Below are 6,992 nucleotides of genomic sequence, written 5' to 3'. Positions count from 1 at the left end.
TGCTATTGCAAGTGATTGTGGCGAGGTTTCTCCACCCACAAGGAGTTTGATTTAGCCGGTTTTCCGGGGACTCATCCACCGACGGATTGATAGGCTTCGTCCACCTTACGGACACGCCGAGGAGTAGGAGTTTCATCTCCGAACCTCGTTACATCCTTGCGTAGAGGTTTGATTTCTTCTCCTATTTTCTTTCTGCATTTAGTTTCCGCTGCGCTAACCCTAGTTTGTAGAAAGAAACGCGAGCAATTGGGGTCGGCTATTCACACCCCCCTCTCTAGCCGTACGAAGAGATCCCAACAAGTGGTATCAGAGCAAAGGTTTGCTCTTCATCGGATTAACACCCGGGGAGCACGAGCTAGAGGATGGATCTACTCGGAGAAGATGTCACCATTCCACCCTTCTACGAATGCGGTGACTTCGCGTATTGGAAGGTAAGGATGAAGTACTTTCTTATGACTAACATAATGAATTGGTTTTGTGTACAAGAAGGTTTTACTCCTCCGGTGGATAAGGAAGGAAAACCTCTTGAGAAGAAGGAGTGGACCAGAGAACAAATTTACAAATCCGAAATCAACGAAGAGGTAACGAGAATAATTGAATTTTCATTACCTACTAATGTTTTGTGTAAGATAGGTAAATACAACAATGCCAAGGAGTTGTGGGATAATTTGGCCAAGTACCATGAGGAGAGCTCCACTTCAAATCATGAAGAGGAGACAAGTGAGTCATCAAGTAGCTCACATCATGGAGGAGAGGAATTAGAAGTTGAGGGTTACTCAACATCTAAGGACAAAGAGGAGGAGAGTTCTTCTTCAAGTTCGGAGCAAGAAGAAGAAGCTTCTACCTCCGAAAGGGATGAAGAAGAGAGCTCGCATCCACCCTCAACCCTAGGTAACTCAAGCAATTTAAGTTCAATTAAATTACACATTATGTGCTTTGAGTGTAGGGAACATGGACATTACAAGAGTAAGTGTCCGAAGAGGGTAAGAAAGACTCCACCGGCGCCAAAGGTCAAGGAAGCCGGAGTCCCAAAACGCAAGGGCAAGGAGCACATCGTGTGCTTCCAATGCAAGCAAAGGGGACACTATAGGAGTCATTGTCCGAGGGGGAGGCAACCTCACAAGGGTAAGAGACCGGGCACATCGATAGGGGGAGCTAAGGCAAACCCTAAGGTAACCTCTAAGGTTCATTTTTGCAATTCTAATAAAATGCATGCTAGGAATTTTATTGCACTTGTCGATAATAACAAGCATGATAACCTTAGGAATCAATACATGTGCTTAGGAGCTAAACATGTGAGTCTAGATAAGGATAATTCTAAAAAGGCTAACCCTAGGATCAACCCATCTAAGGCTAAGGATAACCTAGGTAGGAATCCTAAATCAACTAGACATATGCCTAAGAATACCTCAAGGAAGAGTGATAAATCAAAAATTGAGGTATTAGAAAAGGAGAATCAAGTCTTGAAGTCAAGACTTGATACCTTGGAAAAGACTCTTAAGAACATGGAGAAGTCATCCCTAGGGTTTAAGGGTCAAAAACCAATGTCCAAGGACAAGAAAGGTATGGGTCACAAACCTAAGTCCCAAGTGGTCAAGCCCACCTATCATGATGTTCCATTCGATTATGGAACAAAACCTAGGGCTAGGAAGACCACCAAGGTCACAAGGGGAGTCACCCCTAGAGTTGATCTTGATGAGTCCCAAATGACCAAGGCTTCAAAGCCTAGGAGGGTCATTAGGAGGGTTGCTAGGGAAGTCATCCCTAGTGAATATTTAGTGAACCCAATGAGCTCACATAGATATTGGGTTCCTAGGAGCATCTTATTTATCCCATAGATGGGTTAGAGAGTGTCAACTCCAATTAGAAGGGTAGTTAACCCAACTTTGAGGAAATTGACACTCAAGGAGCATTTTCAAGGTTTTGATAACCTTTGAAAATGAAAAAGAATTATTATTTACTCCTTGAAGAGTAAATTGTGCCATATTTGAAAAATATCGATTTTAATCTTATTTGGCACAATTTAAGAAAACCTAGAGAAATACCATAATTGAGATTTTGTTTTTCTCTTAGGGATATATGGGCAATCTAGGGTTAGATTTTAAGTTAGCTAAGGCTAAGGATACTTAGATAGGGAATTTAGGTATTTTATTTGTGCTAACTTGCCATGATTGGTTGTCATATGCCATGTCATGACATCATGTTTAGTTTTATTATCATTTGAAATGTCATGATAATGCTTAGGCTAGTTTTATGTCATGTTTATTTAAGTTTCAAACTTTATGCCATGACATCATGACATTGGCACATGTTTTCATTTATGATACCATTCTATGCCATGTCATCATCTCTTGCATTAATAATCAATTGAATTGATTTAAGGATGAAAAACACATTTTGATATTGAGATCAAATTTGTGTTTAGAAAATGCATGAGACCTTAGTCTAAAATACCTAAACTCATATCTCACTTCAAAATTGCCATGGATGTGCTTTGATACACTTTAGATGTGTGTGAGATATTAGGATCATGAATTAGGATCAAGGTGCATAGTTCTTGTACCTAGATGAGCCTAATTCAAGAAATGGAGGATCATAGGAAAAGCTTGTGTACAAGTCATGTACATTTAGCCCTAAGATTATGGTCCTAAATTAAAAGGTTTAAAATCATTTTGAAATTGATTTGGAAAACCTTGATGAAGCCATCTTAGTGATTGCATTCATCATTGAACATTGTGATACAAAGTTGAGTTAAACTTGAACTATTTCAAAGTTTTTGAACTTTGTATCAAGATTGAAAAATGGAAGTTATTTTCATAGAAAACTATTTTTCCATGATAGTATATGCTATGAGGAATGTATCCTCAAAATTTCACAATTTTTCAAATTTTCTGGAATTTGTTGTGAGTTTCTGAATTTCGGGAGAAGGAAATCAGAACTCGAGGCTGTCCAAGGCTGGATCGGTCTGGGGACCGATCCAGAGGGGTTCTGATCGGTCCGGTGACCGATCAGGCGTGCTGAATTTGCTGAATTTCGACTGTGGTCTGAAATTTCAGCTGTGGGAGTTGAGTTTCGGGTTTCTAAAGGTTTGAAACTCTCCAAGACATTGTTGGTGCAATGGTCAAGGGGGAACTGACCTTTAGGGGGAGTTTTTAACTAATTATCAAGGGGGAGTTGACTTTGAGAGGGAGTTTTTTTTTCTCCTTAAAGACTTTTGAGGATTAGTGACATAGGATTGTCACTAAGTTGATTGTTGAGTTTAGTATCAAGGGGGAAATTATGAGTTTCAATGAAAGGTATGGGACTTTCATTAGGAGGAAACTCTTGACCTTGATTCTCTCTTTTTGATGTGTGTCAAAAAGGGGAGAGTGTTCATTGGGGAATGATTGGAGAACCCAAGCTAGGGAAAGAATGTCAAGGAATGTTTGAGGAAGAACATTAGAATTCTTTTTGATGTGTGTCAAAAAGGGGGAGAATTATTGGAGAACCCAAGTTAGGTTATCGGGTTAACCTAAGGGGAGAATGTCCAGAGAATGTTCAAGGAAAGAACATTGGACATTGGAAGATGGTTAGAAAACCTAAGTTAGGTTATCGGGTTAACCTAACTTGATTATGGGTTTTGTCAAACATCAAAAAGGGGGAGATTGTTGGTGCAACCTTAGGTCAAGGTTGACCTGGTTGACCCGACTCGAGGTGACTTGACTCGAGTTGTATTTTGATGTTTGACTTGGGAAGATTGTCGGTGCAACCTTAGGTCAAGGTTGACCTAGTTGAGTTGCATGTTGATGTTTGACACTCGTGAGAGAGTTCTATTCTTGATGTTTGACAAGAATAGGTGTTTGGGAGATTGTAGGTGCAACCTTAGGTCAAGGTTGACCTGGTTGACCTGATTCGGGAAAAGTCCAAGCAGGAGCTTGGCACGCGAAAAGTCCAAGTATGGAGACTTGGCACGGGGAAAGTCCAAGCAGGGAGCTTGGCAACGAGGTCAAGGTGGATGGGACTTGATTCGGGAAAAAGTCCAAGTATGGAGACTTGGCACGGAGAAGTCCAAGCAGGGAGCTTGGCACGAGGAAAGACCTAAGCGGGAGTTGGCAGGGAAAAGTGGTGAGTGAAACCATGCAGTGGGAAAGTCCTAACTGGGATGTTAGGCAGTGTGGAAAAGTCCTGGTGAGTGAAGCCAGGCAGTGGGAAAGTCCTAACTGGGATGTTAGGCAGTTGGAAAGTCCTGGTGAGTGAAGCCAGGCAGTGAGAAAGTCCTAACTGGGATGTTAGGCAGTGTGGAAATCCTGGTGAGTGAAGCCAGGTGGAAAGTCCTGGTGAGTGAAGCCGGGCAAGGGAAAATCCAGATGGATCAAGGGTGATCGGACATCTGGTGTTGGGAAGTCCAAGTAGATCAAGGGAGTGATCGGATACTTGGCACGAAGAGGAAAGTCCAAGTGGGTCAAAGGGATTGACCGGACACTTGGTGGGGAGTCTTAGCAGGTCAAGGGAGTGACCGGATGCTAAGCATGATGTACCAATAGGTCAATGTTGACCGGATATTGGTTTGGAAGTTTTGGGACTTGGTTTGGGCAAAAACCAAGCTCTGGATCGGTCTGCAGACCGATCCAGTGACACGTTGTATGCTCTGACCGATCGGTCGATTGGAGTTGGCATAGCAACCGTGGACCGACAAGCTCTTTTCATCGGTAAATAACAATTTCCCTGATCCGCGGTCAGATCGTTCGGACCTCAAGGTCAATCGAGCTCAATTTTCCTCCACTCTGTTCTAGGAATGTGTCGAGTGAGCACCGAATTAGGTGTTGTACCCCATGAGACCGAACAGGCTTCTTCCCGATCGGTCCACGACCGATCGAGCTATAGCGAGACGCATACATGTCTTTTTGTACTCTGTCGAGGGCTGCTGCTGCACGACTACTTCTTCTTCTTCCTTCCTGTTGTTAAGTGCTGTTGTGCTTGAGCTTTTTGAGCTCCTCCTTGTCGAAGCTTCGCGTGAGCTTCATTCCACGACTGGATCAGCTGCTGCTGAGTTGCTTGTTGCATCTGTCCGTGAAGTTGCTACTTCATCCGGGACCCCAGTCGACGAGAAGGCAAGCTACTGTGTTTACATTCATGTTGTATTTTGTTCTTGCTATTCTCTTGTACTCTTAGCTTGCTGTTGCAAGTGATTGTGGCGAGGTTTCTCCACCCACAAGGAGTTTGATTTAGCCGGTTTTCCGGGGACTCATCCACCGACGGATTGATAGGCTTCGTCCACCTTACGGACACGCCGAGGAGTAGGAGTTTCATCTCCGAACCTCGTTACATCCTTGCGTAGAGGTTTGATTTCTTCTCCTATTTTCTTTCTGCATTTAGTTTCCGATGTGCTAACCCTAGTTTGTAGAAAGAAACGCGAGCAATTGGAGTCGGCTATTCACACCCCCCTCTCTAGCCGTACGAAGAGATCCCAACACTTTTAACAGCCCAGGTCCGGTGTCAGCGGCACCAACTTCTAAAAGAATATCACTGGATATTGTCAGGAGTATACTGCTAGGCCGAGCGAGTTGACCGCTTGGCCTGAACTCCGCCGCCCTAGTGCCCCGTCTGGTCGGCCAAAACCTTGTTGTTCCTTAGTGCGTGTCTGCTCGACCGAAGGTTCACTTTGCTATTGCCGAAGCCTGATGTCAGGCCAAGCGGGGTAGTCGCTCGACCGAAGCCTGTTCCCAAGCCGAGCGGGATAACCGCTCGGCCGAAGTTGAATTCTGCACATCGATCTATGTTGTCTAGCCGAGCGAGATAGCCTCTTGGCTTCTGCTTCTGTACATTCTCCCTTGAACATCGGTTGTTTGATTGCTCCCCGTATCGAAGGCGACGGCAGATCGGAGCTGCCTCCCCGGTCGGGGCATGCCTCGCCTGATCGGTCGATGTCATCTCCGTCTTGACTTTGATCTCCTTTAATATCCACCGTGGCCACGGGGTGGACCCTTCATCATCACTGCATCATGGATTGAGGGGGAGGGGAAAGGAGAAGAGGAGGTGGCAATCTGTCCTTCATCATCACCACATCATGGAGTGAGGGGGAGGGAGGAGGAGAAGAGGAGGTGGCAATGACTGAGTTGACTCTGGGGATGGGGAAGCTTGCGTGATCATATAGGCAGAGTGCTCCGGCAAGAAGTCCATGAGAAGGTGAGGAAGATCTTGAGATTGTTCGCCTTTTGCCTCTCACTGCCATCCGATTTCGAGCAGTTGAAAAACAGAGATAAAATAATCAGTGATTCCATTTTTTTAATATGTAAACAGGAGAATAAATAAATTTCTATTCTCATGCAATTCATTCCTTTTTTTCCATCTGTCCTTCCTTCCGAGTAAACAGAGTAAACAAGGCCTAAATAAAGAATTGATTACATATCTGAAGGAAGTGATTATTTTCATCTTTAATTCAATCTCTCTGTGTTTTAAAGCTATTTTAAAGATTATCATTTCGTAAAGGATTAGAGTTCTTCGATGGATTATGCTGTGACCTGGATGCTTGCTATCCATACGGCGATGCTACCGTAGACGTGGAAGGCACATCGCTTGCATTCATGGCTGATTGGATGCTCGACGTGCTTCGATAGATAATTATCTGATCAAGTCAAATCTTGTCCATCACATTACACTAAAACAATCCACGACGTATCGATTTGTACCCTTGTCAGTTGTCACATTAATGCGATAGGGAAACAACACTTATGATATGGGACATTTATTAAATCCGAACCAATATGTTTGCCGATGCCGACCATGTAGCTGTGCAGTTGTCGCCCAACTAATCGACAACTAATGCTACGTGTTTCGATCCACACAACGTGTCTACCTCCAACTGCTACGACGACAACGCAACCAATTTTAATAGTGGCTCACAGATACCCGCCTCCACAGCTCGTAGGGGGTGTTTGGTTGGGGGTTATCGTTGATAACCTTGGTAGGTCATCAACAAAAACTTTGTTTGGTTTAGGTAATCAATGATTCCT

Source organism: Zingiber officinale, chromosome 6A (assembly GCF_018446385.1).
Source record: "Zingiber officinale cultivar Zhangliang chromosome 6A, Zo_v1.1, whole genome shotgun sequence".
In the NCBI taxonomy this organism is placed as follows: Eukaryota; Viridiplantae; Streptophyta; class Magnoliopsida; order Zingiberales; family Zingiberaceae; genus Zingiber; species Zingiber officinale.
The sequence above is the reverse complement of the archived record's forward strand: the minus strand, read 5'-3'. Positions refer to the sequence as shown.